This window comes from Prinia subflava, chromosome 1 (assembly GCF_021018805.1).
Source record: "Prinia subflava isolate CZ2003 ecotype Zambia chromosome 1, Cam_Psub_1.2, whole genome shotgun sequence".
Lineage (NCBI taxonomy): Eukaryota > Metazoa > Chordata > Aves > Passeriformes > Cisticolidae > Prinia > Prinia subflava.
The window spans coordinates 30,980,148-30,993,262 of NC_086247.1; positions in this window are offsets into that span (position 1 = coordinate 30,980,148).

Sequence of the window (13,115 nt, forward strand, 5' to 3'; positions counted from 1 at the left end):
GCAGCTTTAAACATTTACAGTAGGAAGACTACTAAAAATTCATAAATGATTTCAGCATTCTGGTCTGGCTCAGGTTTCTGAATACATAAATATGCATCATACTCAGTTCCAGACCAAATATTTGGTGTCATCACCCACCCATATGACAAGAGCAAAGCACAGAATTCGTAGGGCTGCAATCTCCTTTCACATCCATACCATAGGAGCTCCAAATTTTTGAATTATAGATGTTTTAGACAGGCTGCTGATCCGCCAAAGACTCTTCCACCCTACAAATGGTGTTAGCATTTCCACATGTCTTCTACATTTGTAATTGGTTATTCAAACAAGAGATACTGGGACCAAAGGTAGATTAATTCAGGTAAGTGCCTTTTGTGGGCCAAATTTTTCAAAAGCAGGCATGTTAAATTGCAGCAGAAAAAATGTGCTGACCCTGTGATCCTGATATAGGGTAGATCTTTTCCAGCTTCACATTGTCCTTTCAAAGGAGCACAGAAGGTTCATGTACTGAGCTCCTTGCCCTCTGTCACTTCTGAAGCCTCCTCTCCTTCATGCAGAGATCAGAGAGATTTTTGTACCTTGCTGTATGAAAACACCCATGAAGTGACCTTAAAAGGAAACATTGAGAGCAGGGTTGAAGAGGCTTAGAGCTTCACAAAAGTATGAGAGAAGGAGAAGATGCTTTTTAATGTGCTTCCCCAACACTAGTTGTTCATGGAAGAGGGTCTTTTTTGTCTTTTTTTTTTTTCCCCAACTATCACTTGATTGCTGTGGCTGATATATCTATGTATTTCCATTCAGTGGACAGGAAAACCATTCAGTTTCTTTAGTATTTATGAGCTGGCCTCTCAAGAGGACTGGTGGGAGGTACTCCTATCGTCTGCAACACCACAAAAAAAGTAGAATGAAGTAACTCATTCAGTTAACTGCTGCTTTTTCCATGAGAATACCTTTGGGATTCTATAAAAACTCTGTAAATTTGGGCATAGTCAAGATTAGGCCCATGATTATCAGTGTCTGTACTTCTGCAGATACAAAGCACTTCCTCAATGCAGTTAAAATTCCTTAGCCCTTCTCTTTAATTACATGTGGAGATATGTGTTTCATACAGTGTTTGCCTCAAATTCACAATTTTTCTGGGAAATATCACCCAGTACCTTGCAGAGGAACATCTTCAAAAGCAGCCATGAAGATGTCACAACTTACAGAAACGTGAGGACAGCTGATGGCTATAACCAATATTTTATTTCTTAAATGTGCTGATTGCATGACAGTGTAATTCCAAGTATACAGTTTGCATATATTAAAAAAATTGTACAGCCTTCTAGGAATTAATAGGATTAAAGGCACTATAAAATGCAAAATTTTATTTAAAGGTATGAAAAAAAGTTGAGGACAGAAACACTGAAGCAGGTCCTGTAGTTATTTCTAGCTAAGCAAAAGGAAAGGGCATTGAGCAGCTCCCTTTCAGGTCTTGTGTCCTGAATGTATTCAGGATTAATTCTCTACTTCAAAAGAGGTGGTACTGTTTGCACAGCAATGCATTTCCTTCCTGCTCTCAGTCTATCTGCTATTATAGTGGTGGGACTCTGTACAGATGGCTTGATGTCCCTCTCCACAGTCAGTGCAAAAGAGTCATCAGAATAAACATAGCAACCTTTCCTCAGATCATCAGCTGCCTCAGCCTTGTAGTTGCAGAGAGATTTTCAGTCTCCCTTCTTCAACTGCACATGCAAAAATGAATGCTGTTTCCTACTCCTGAAAATAAACAATAGCACAAAAGTTTGGAGCGATCCTTTCTACCATGGCTCCAGAGATGCAAGGAGTTGAAGTTTGTCATCTTTGAGTTAGCTGTTGAGTTTGTTGTTTGAACCTCCCAGCTGGCTTTACTCCTCCTTTACTGCTGCACCATGAAACTTGCCCAGGCTGAAGATTTCAGTGTCCACCTCTGATCCTAGTAGGAAAAAAACACTTTGTGCACTATAGTCCTGATCTCTCAAGCTTCCTTAGTCTCATGAAGGAAGTGGAACTATCCTCAGAAGTAACTACCCAGAGCTGCAGGTGTCTGTTCGGGGAAGGAAAGCCCAGGAATACACCAGTGTGGTTTTGATTCAGACACAAAGAAGCAACCAAAGCTTTCAGTGGTGGAAGAATGACTACACTAGTCTCTCACTAACTTGTATTTCATATTTCTTAAAGAGGCATTAAAGTTTAGAGATTCTGGTTAACGTGAGTTGAAATCTTAAAATAAAATTTAGTTTTTCTTCCTTTTATTCTCTTTTGTCATTTTCTGGCTTGCAGCTTATCTTTAATTTGAGGGTGGCTTTTTTTTTTTTTTTTTTTTTTTGGGGGGGGGGATGTGTGTGTGTGTTTTGTTGGGTTTTTTTGTGGTTTTTTTTGGGGGGGAGGTTTGGTTTGGTTTTGGGTTTTGTTGTTGTTGTTGTTGTTTGATTTTTGTTGGTTTTGTTGTTTTTGTTTTTGTTTTTTGTTTGTTGGTTTTGGGTTTTTGGGGGGGGTTGTGGTTTTGTTTGTTTGTTTGTTTTGTTTTGGTTTTGGTTTTGGTTTTGGTTTTGGTTTTGGTTTTGGTTTTGGTTTTGGTTTTGGTTTTGGTTTTGGTTTTGGTTTTGGTTTTGGTTTTGGTTTTGGTTTTGGTTTTGGTTTTGGTTTTGTTTTCTTCCTTCAGCAAATGTATCTTCATTATGCCTTTAAAAACAGAAATACTGGGCTCCAATTTTTTTTTGAAATTTAAGTGTAACATCAGATTTCCTGTGAAACAAAACATTCAGAAATGTAAAATGAAAGTATTATAAACTATAACAAAGGGATAGAGAAATCAGGATTTTCAATTCAGTGCAAAGAGGAGACAAGGTATTCTCCATCTGGATCCTCCTGTAGTACTTTAAGAGGCTGTGTATCAAGAAAAAGTATTACATGAAACCTTTTTAGGTTCCAATGTCCAGGATATTTTCCCTAGGTAATGGAATTGAAATATGCTTTTAGTGTTGGCATAGTTTGCAAATTACTTTGTGGGAGAGGCACAAAAGGAAGAAAAAGACTAATTTTCATCTCCAACTTGTTGACTCTGTTTATTATTCTTCAGGACTGCAGAGCATGCCTGTCTAAATGATGTTTGAAAGGCGGCCCTCACCAGAGCAGGAACATACTTTTAAGCTTGTCCTCATGAAAGTTCTTTTCCTTAGTCCCAAACATCACCTAGGACAAGTTCTCTACAGTAAAGAAAGATGTTCAAAACTGCCATACATGACAGCTACTCAAATCACCTAAGAAGTGACCCGGGCTTAATTTTAGTGTAAGGTCTCAATGCTAATTCCAATTATTGTGTTTTACATGACAAATGCAATATTTAACTATTTTGCTGATGAGGGCACTTTTGGAAACCTAAAGACATTTACATATTTGGGCTTTGATTAAGTAAATTTTCTACTTTGTATGGTGCTTTGTTTCATATTTGTGATCAAAACAACCTGGATACCATAGGAATGTCTCAGTTATTGCTGGACAGTGTACAATGTCCAGGCCTTTTCTGCTTCTCAGTAAGTAGCTGGGAGTGCACAAGGAGTTATGAGGAGACACAGCTGGGATAGCTGATCCCAGCTGACCAAAGAGGCATTCCATACTAAACAGCTTCATACTCAGCAATAAAAGCTGTAGGGAGGAATGGGTGAGAATTTGGAGTGATGGCATTTGTCTAACCATTACATGTGATGGCTGAAAATCTGGGAAGTTGTGAATTAATTTTTTATTTTGCTTTGCCTACATGTGCAGCTTTTGCTTTATCTATTAAACTCCAGTGGTTTGGGTTTTATTTCTCTTTTGCCCTTCTGTTTCTGTTCCCCATCCCACTGGAGGGCAGTGAGAGAGTGGCTGGGGGAGCCTGAACCACTCACCAGAGTGAAACCTCACCACAACACTGCCAGTCAGGTCCTGTACTCTGGCAACAGTGTCTGCCAGGCTCCTTGCTCCAATGGAAGATACTGTGACACGATTCCATGGCAACTGACAGGTGAGTTAGTTACTCTGTATGAGAACACTTCTGGAGCCAGCTTACTGAATTTCTGTGGAGAACATATTAGAAGGTAAGGATGTGCAGCTCTTCCCAAGGAACACAAAACATTACAAGAAAAAATTTAGCAAAATAAGGTCCTGATGCACCCTCCCAAGGCCATAAGTACATTCATACAAACCAAAATACACAATCCAGCTTCTCAAGCACATTTAATTTTCATGAGTAAAGTAATTTCTCTGTAGACAGAAATTTTCAAAGGTGAAATCTCAAACTTCCAGAAGGATGCAAGCTGTAGTTCAGGCATATACTAACATTTTTTGCCAATAGTGATTTAGAAGCAGCATGTGGCTACTTCTAATTGAGGACCAAATATTTTTCAAAAGCATTCATAAAAAATGAATGGTTGATATATCTGAAGCAGCAGACTACCTCCTGCTCTCTTCCCTCCTACCCCGTACCCCATATTATGCTCGCACTTCATAAAACAGCAACGTAACAAGTCCTTTTTGACAACGAAACTGGTTTTGTGAAGAAACACATTCATTTGCAATCATAATGAACTGAAAATGCTGATTCCACAAATACAGGAAGTGCTGTGTATCCCTCCCAAGAATTTAAAATAGTAAGAAATGACCCTTACTATGGCAACAACTAATTGGTTTATTGCCCTGATGGGCTAGTGACAAGAGAAGCAGTTGGTAGCAGTGCCTTCATCTCAGGGTATTCTAAGAAATAACTAATTTAAACCTTCTCAAGCACAGACATAACGTGCTCCACATGGGAGCATATCTCCAGAGGGTTCATTAAGTTACTGGCAGTCTAGGTTTTGGAAGCAACAACCAAACACTACATCTCTGTTCTAGTCTTTGCTGATTGCCTGAAGACCTATAGGCTCAATGAATTGGGGTGGGGAGGTGGAAAGAATTGCAAACTGTTCCTGAATAAAAACAAATAAAGAAAGTACAAAACCATATTCAGCAGAGCTTTTCTGTTTAAATGCGGTAGCTGAGAAAATATGTTTCCTGTAATAATTTTAGAACAGTTCCATATTAAGTTTCAGAAAAATGTTGCTTTTCTACAGAGAAATAAATAATCAGTTATTCAGAAGTAAGTGAAGTCAGCATAGTTATATTATATCAGGAAATAATAGGGGCTTTGCAAACTTTTTCATACTACTTTAAATCTCTGAGTTCTGTGTAGTGAAAAAATTCCTTTTGATCCTTGGGTCTTTCTTAAACAGAGAGGAGAGTAAGTAACCAACTTTCCTTTTACTGGGAAGAGGTACATATCTGCTGGGCTTTGTGACTATCCTGTCCATCGGGCCTGCAAAGGAAGTGCAGGAGATATCTATGCTGTGTTTTGATTCCATATTGGGAATGCTGACTTGTTTCACATGATTTCATTTCTCCCTGGTATAGCTTTGTGATTTTTCGGCTCAAACTAACTCCCTCAAAAAGCAAATCTTAGCCAGATTTGCAATTTTGGGTCTTTTAAAATAAAAGCTCCAAGGTATTTGCAGCTTTTAGGCGGTTTCCACCCAAACCCATAAATTAGATGTTATATTCAATCCAGAGTCATGAATCTGTGGTTTGCAGTGACACTTGAAACCAGGAAAATGTATCTGTTTCTGGGCTTTTAAGTTTTGTACAGCTCTCTATAATACCGTTGACAGCTATTTAGGTATCACTGGATTTAAATGTTTGCTTTAGAAAATCACATTGGGAGAATTTTGGTTGGTAAATGAAAGCTAGTTTAGAGCTCTGTCCTATTTTGCTGAAGTTCAAAAGGGGAAGGATAAATTGTTCTAGTTTTAAGCCATTTCAACAGCTAATGGAACAGTACAAATGGAAAAGGCCCGTGTTGTTGGAGCAGAAGGGTCTGAGTTACATTCCCAGTACAGCCTGTGTGCAGATTACATGACAGCTGTGGCATCTGCATTTACACAGTCACAAATCATTTATGAGACTGACAGTTGTGCCACAGTTTGTGGTTTTCTCTGCCACCAATTGAACTAAAATATCTCAAAGGGAAAGGTTAATGCACTATACTACTGTGCTTGGCATCCATTTGAATATTGAAAAGTCTCTTCTATACTAATGCATAAAAATCAGCCAAACCAAAGTACAGTAAAGAGCAGAAAACTGTTCTTGAGGTTGAATCCTGTAAAAGTGCTGGTCTGTATTTCTTGCTATTTATCTATACTGTCTAGGAAAGAGGGGGAAAATGATGCCTTCTAAGCATGTATTTCCCTATTTTACTGCAAATGAAGAAGAAAGAGGTCCTGAAGGTTAGACATAGCTACCCTCTATTCCCATCCAGCTGGCCAAAACATCCCATACTTATAATGTTTAGTGGATGCAACGAGTGTGCAGAGAATGCTGGATCTTTGAAACTCTTTGGGAAAGGAGGTGACTCCCCATCCCAGGAGCAGTCAATTGCCTTCAGTGACACGGGGAGAGAGTGTTGCTCTGGAGAGGCACTATGTCAGTAATGATTTTTTTTTCACCTCTCTCTTCTTCCTCTTATGTTCCTACTTCCCTAGAAAGTAGGAGGTTTTTTCCTAGTGGCGTTGCTTGTGTTATGTTGGTATTTTCACCAAGGTCAGGAAAAGTAACACTGAGAGATCCAATTGAATGATGAAGTGGCAGTGGCTTCAAGCAACTTACTGAGGCCTTTGTTTCATTGGGAGATTTCCTTTTGTGCCTCAAGAGGTACAATGGCATCACTCTACAGGGATTTCCAAGAAGAAAACTTTGTGAGTCATTTTAAGCATTGAGTGATGGATATAGATCTATTTTTAAAAGACAATTTAATTTTATCGCTTCTACATCTGTGTTCAATTCAAATTATGCCTTTTGCTGTGGACAGTGGACATGCCTAACCATGTCTTTTTTTTTTCATATTACAAGGTATTTAGACACTGATGACATGGTATTGGTAACTATTTTAAAAATACTTGTTACTTGAGTATGTAACTTAGGTTTTCAAAAGCATTCAAATCACTTCCAGAGTTAATGGGACTTAGGCTTATAGAGTGTTGCAAAGATTTTGAAAAAGCCATCCTATAATTCTAAGAATATGTTTAATACTTCAAATTGAAATTTTTTTTTCTCTATTTAACCCCTATGAAAATTCTTTACCAACATTCCCTTCTGACCACCTTCTCAGCTGAACAGATTGATAAGTTTTCACTTAATTCCATGGGACCCTACTGATCAAGATTCTGATTCAGGGATGTTCCTCTGCCTAAACCCAAATTCTGAGTAGATGGTCTTAGAGAATTTTTGTCCCTTTTTTCTTCTAACAAAGTCAGATACCTCCCCTTCCCTTCTATCCTGGACACATTCTTAATTCCTTAGAAACATGTTTCTTAAATTAGATATAAACAAAATATTGTTCATTCATATGTAATGTAAATGCATAAACTTTAAGAAAATGCTTTCTATGATAATTGATTTAGCAAAAAATGTTGTTTTTCTTATGCAACTATTCTAATGTAACTAAATGAATTAACAAGCTATGAGGAGAATATGCATTAAAATATTTACTGTCTAAAATTACCTAATTCTTTCTGACTTAACAATGCAATCTATTATTAAAACTACGTTTGATGTGCTTTCTTATTCCACTTCTATTATTTTGAATGTTTTAATGATTGTTTTACAAAGAATGAAAAAAACCTCAATGAGGAAAATGAAATTAGTTTGATTCCTAAATGAATTAAAAGCAAAAAAATTTATAGACTTTTCACCTAATGTATTATGCATGAACTATCTTTTTGAACATTTCAAGAGTTAGAGGATGGTAGAGAACCAGAAATGTTAAGAAGGACTTTTAACAAAGTTTACGTTTGAAGTTCAAGAAGAGAGATCAGACATGAAACTCAAGACTGTGATTTTTTAAAATTTATTTTCTTCTACAATTTGAGATGTTAGTATTAGTACATCAGAATATGAAGATAACCTTTTGGACAGACAGGAAAGAGCTAGGATTTCCAAACAAAATATATTAAGTTTTCCATTCTTCATCACAACATGTTATCTAATCCTCATAATAAGACTCTAAGGGCAAACTGTTAAGAACATATCCTTCACATTTCCTCAGATAACCAGGTGAGTACTGTTTTTTCCTTTGTTTGTATTTGAGAAGTGACGTTCAAACAGTGACTTTCCAGCTTCCAGCATCTCAGGTGAATGTCACAGTCCTTGTGTTTGACTGCATTTGCCCTGAGTATTTCTTTTGGGAGTGTTCCATTCTTCACAAACATTCATTACAGTGGGATTCAAAGTTGGAATTCCTAAGTGATAATGACATACAATCACCTTAATCCTTTGGTTGTGGAGTTCATAATTCATTTTCTGGCACAATGCCTGCTTTGGCAAATGGAACATTTTCTCATAAAGGAATATATAAGAACTGAGGATATAAAGGGGCTGTACAGCTGCTCAGGTTCAAGTCACTGGATCCAACAAAAAAATGGATTGAAATCAACTTTTCTATGCTCCTGATGAACAACATATTATTGGCTAAATTGGGATATACATTCTGTCTCTTATGTATCGATCAAAACCAAACATTATACATAGCAAAATCTTTCCAGATACTAGTTAATCAGAGCAGGCACCAAAAATGAGGGGAAACAAAGCAATTCTTGAAGAGCGGGAGCACTGCTTTCCTATCTCAGGTTGGCTGGCCCTTGGGAGTTGTGCTGCCAAGAAGCAGGAGGAGGAGGAGGCTGCTTTGTAAAGGGCCGTGAGCCAGGGTCCATGGGTGGTGGTCAGGCTGAGCCGTCAGTGCCACACTGACGGGGTGCCAGCCTGTTGTGCCCAGTGAGATGTATATGGCAGGATCAGTGACAGGGTCCAGGGTCAGCCTCACTAGACAAGTCCCCACTAATAGGCCTAGTCCAGAGGCAAGGCAGAATATCAGGTCAGTGGGTCAGGGTTAGGATCAGAAAATTAAAAACACAGGCTTCAGCAAGGATCCAGGGCAAGCACCTCAGGTGAAGGAAGGAGGGAGACCCCAACAAGTCTCTTCCTTCTGCAGCTCCGACCAGGGTCCCACCACCGTGCTGTATCAGAGATGACCACAGAAAAGGCAGCCAAAGCCCTTGGGGAAGGTGAAGGAGTGGCAGGGCCTGTGGGTGCACTCTGGGCTGACAGGTAGCTGGCTTTCTGTGGGTAGCAGAAATGCGAGCACTGCAAGCATGTGCATGCCACCAGAATAGTGAATCAATGTGGAGTGAGGCTGGTTCTGATGGGACTTCAGTGAGATACTGGCGTTGGCCCAAATACATTAATGTATAGATCTTTTGCCTTAGTAAATTGAGATCTCTATTTCAAAAATATTTTAAGCTGTCATATAGATGAACAACATTTTACAATAGCTGTTTCAATGCCCAGAGATAGATTTTCAAAGCACTAGCACTTTCTTCCACAAAGTAATCATTTGTGTTTATGGATTATAATACCTAATGATAGATGTTCTTTTGATAACTATTAAGCAGCACTGAAAACTAATTTCATCTCTGATCATTCACATAGTTACCCTGACTTATTCCATTTGCATTTCCAAGGTACAGACATTTGTTTATTGACTCCTAATTTGTGTAAAAGGGTGAAATAGTGATCCTAGGGGTGTCACTGGCAAAACTCCCATTTGCAGCAATGATTTCAAGATGTGGTCTCCTGGGATTTTCATATTCTTCAAGGGTTTGTAGATACAAAAAAGGGTCAAAACCAACCAACCAAACAACTAAACAAACAAATAAACAAACCACACCACAAAAAATGCCCCCCAATAAACAAAGCTGCAGCTGACCAACCAACCAGTCTACTGAACAAAAAAAAAAAAAACCCAACCAAACTTACTGCAATTGAAAATTGCCATTGTGAAATATTTGTGAGTGAAAATATTTTGACCTGATGGATTTTTTCGTGAATTAAGGCTAGTAAAGGAAGAGTACGATAGACTCCAAGTTAGTCAACAGAAGGAAAAAAAGATACTTTCAGAGAGCAATTCTGATTATGTTCTGGAGGGGCAACCTTTCCCAATGAATTATTTTAGGACAGCAGGACAACTTGACTGTTTAGGTAGGTGTCCTGGTGAGCTTACTAAAAATATCAAATGAAAATAAATCTCTTGTGAAGTATCCAAAATATTCAACTGTGTTGACTCTTTTGCATTCAATCTTACCTTCTCATCTTCAGCAATTTTTAAGTGCCTTCCTGTATGTGAAAATTAACATATTTCCATTTTATAGTAGAAGGAAGAACCCCCTGAAATACAAAGCATAAAATATTCTTCTTTTTAGGAGGAATTGAGAGAAATTTGGCTACAAGTAAGATGTAAAAGTTAAAGAGAGCTAAAGAAGTCCCCACAATGTGATCTTTTTGTTAATGAAGATTGCAGTAAACTTTATACTGCCTTTTTCAATAAAAAATGGGCATTGGTTACAGCAGTGACTGAAGTGTGTTATATGGGGTACCGTTGAGATACACTGCACTTTCATAATGGAACAGCAGCCACGATGCATAAATAATAGGAGTTTTTACACTTTTTATATTTTTTGGAGAAAAAGGGTTTCAAGACAGCTATTTCTCCATTTCTCTCTGCTCATTTAATGGAACACGTGTTTCAAAACACTGTCTTTCTCTTTCTTCATTTTAAAGAGAATGAAACTATCGTGGACCAGAAAGAAATAGAAAAAAAAATGTTTGTACATTTTCAATAAAAGCTTGATGCCAGTTTCTGAAACATTACTATTGTCTTCAGCATTATGCTAGCCCTGTAATTACAGAAATGCAACAGAAGGGAGGTCGTGCATGAAAAATTACAATTGTGAACATGGGATCCATCCTGCCATGGAGAAAAAAATAGACACTTCCTTGTATTTGCATTCAATTTCTATGTGCATCCACAGTTTCCTCACATCCCCTACAAATCCATCTGTGCAGTTATTCCTTTTCTTTAGGCACAGAATATAATAACACCATGGGAAAATAATAAAAAAATAATGCACGCTTCACCATTCTTGCTGAGTGATTATGTGATTTTAGATCAAAGTCGAGAGAAAAGCCAGGTAACAGCTAAGCTCAAAAATTAAATAATGAAGAGAATTGTGCATTAAATGGTCAATTTGAAATATTCCATATCTTAGCATAATTAAAGTTTTACATATAATAATAGAACCAAAATCCTTCAGAACTCCTTTTTGCTCCTAGTGAAAAAAAGATGGATTAGGAAAAAAATTAAGATAGAACTGGCCATCTTGTCTTTAAAACAACAACAAAAAAGCCTTTCACTCATTTATGAAGCACTTCAAAACAGGAATAAATGAAAATGAATTAAAATGTATATATCATCTGCTGTTCTTTCCATCATGAGAAAATTTTCAGGTAGCCAACTGTTTTGAAATAAATTTCCCTGCAGTTGCTATAGTGATGATAATAAAGTTCCTGCCTCAATTTACGTGATAGAGGTTCCTAGCAGAACACTTGAAAAGGTAAGCTAATCATAATGAAGACACTGTTAGTTCTCATGCTCAGAGCAGCCTCCTTGAATTTAGTTCAAAATTACGGGACTCCTCCGTTGTTGTCAATTTTGTTATATGTACATTATCATAATCTTTCTCAAAGTGGCAGTAACAAATTATGCAGCAGAGACAGTACTACTCTTTTTCTAGGTTAAGTCAGTGGACAAAGAATATGCAGGTCTGCTACAATAAGCAATGACTGAATCAAAGATATTTCTCTATTAGCTGTTTTTTCCCATTACAAATCTTTGTTTTTTCTAACCATGTAATGACAGTGTATTTTTTTCTTCTATGGTACATATTGTTCAAGTCTCGTTTTATCTCAGTGTTGATGCAAACTAAATAGCTTTAAAGCAGTTACCTGTCAAAATGGATGAGTCTTCAAAGCAATGTCAAGGATAAAACATTATTGCTCAGATGTATGTTCTACTGCAATAATTTTGTAAAATAACATAATTTACTTTAAAACATTTGTGAAGCTAAAATAGCTCCCATAATAGCTGGTTTAGAAGTAAAATATGCAAAATAGCTGACAAAAAATACAATGTCATTAAATATTATTTAGATAAATAAGATAAAACAGAAATATTAAATCTGCCAAAAACTAGGACTAATCATCATGAAAACAATGTTTTAGAGAGGCGCTTCTAAAAATACCACTATTTGCAACTGTGATGTAACTATATATACAAGACTGTTTCTGTGTGAGAATCTGTACATGTTTTGATGTCTGTGTGTCACTGTCATTAAAGGTGTATGAGCTTCCCTCCTTCTGCTACTTCATTGCTTGCATACGTATCATGCCCACCAATAAGGAAAATATTTTATTTCTTCAAAAAAGAAGGCATTTGGGATAAAAAAAAAAGGCTGAACTCAAATTAAAAGCCAATAAGACCTCAAGCTGCATGTACAAAGGCACAAATGCTATGATGAGGATATGTCATGTAATAAGAGACCTCAAATAAATTAATGAAAGAGCCTGCCAAAGTTAATGGCCGTGATGTCAGTAAGCTTTTAATTAATAACTTTCATTATTTTTAAAGTCCTTTACAGCTGGACTCCTAAGGAGTCAGAGCTCCAACAACCAAAGAGCAAAGCCAGTTATGATGATTTTTTTTTCTATGGACTAAAATCCCTATCCTATCTAGAGCCACATTCTCAATAACAGCATATGTTCTTTGGTCAAACGTGTGAAGCCTTAATCTGACCAGTGACATTCAGGTCAGGAGTACACATATGGTATGCCATACTGACTCAATTAACCATCCATCAATTTAATTGCATAATATATCAGAAGATGTATTCCACTACTACTTACAGTTAGATGCCAGGGTGGAAATAAATAAGACAAAGCAACAATTTTCTGTTGTTTGTTTACCTTAACAGGAATGCTAAGTAGAAACAATAATATATTTTATAAGGCAATTTTGTTCTTGGAAAAAAGTAATTTTTGACAGCTAAACTGATCAGAGGCTGCTAGTTTTAGAAACGATACTTCTTGTAATAAGCAAGCGTAGGTGGAAAGCACACGTTACAAGAAAATTATAGCGCTTC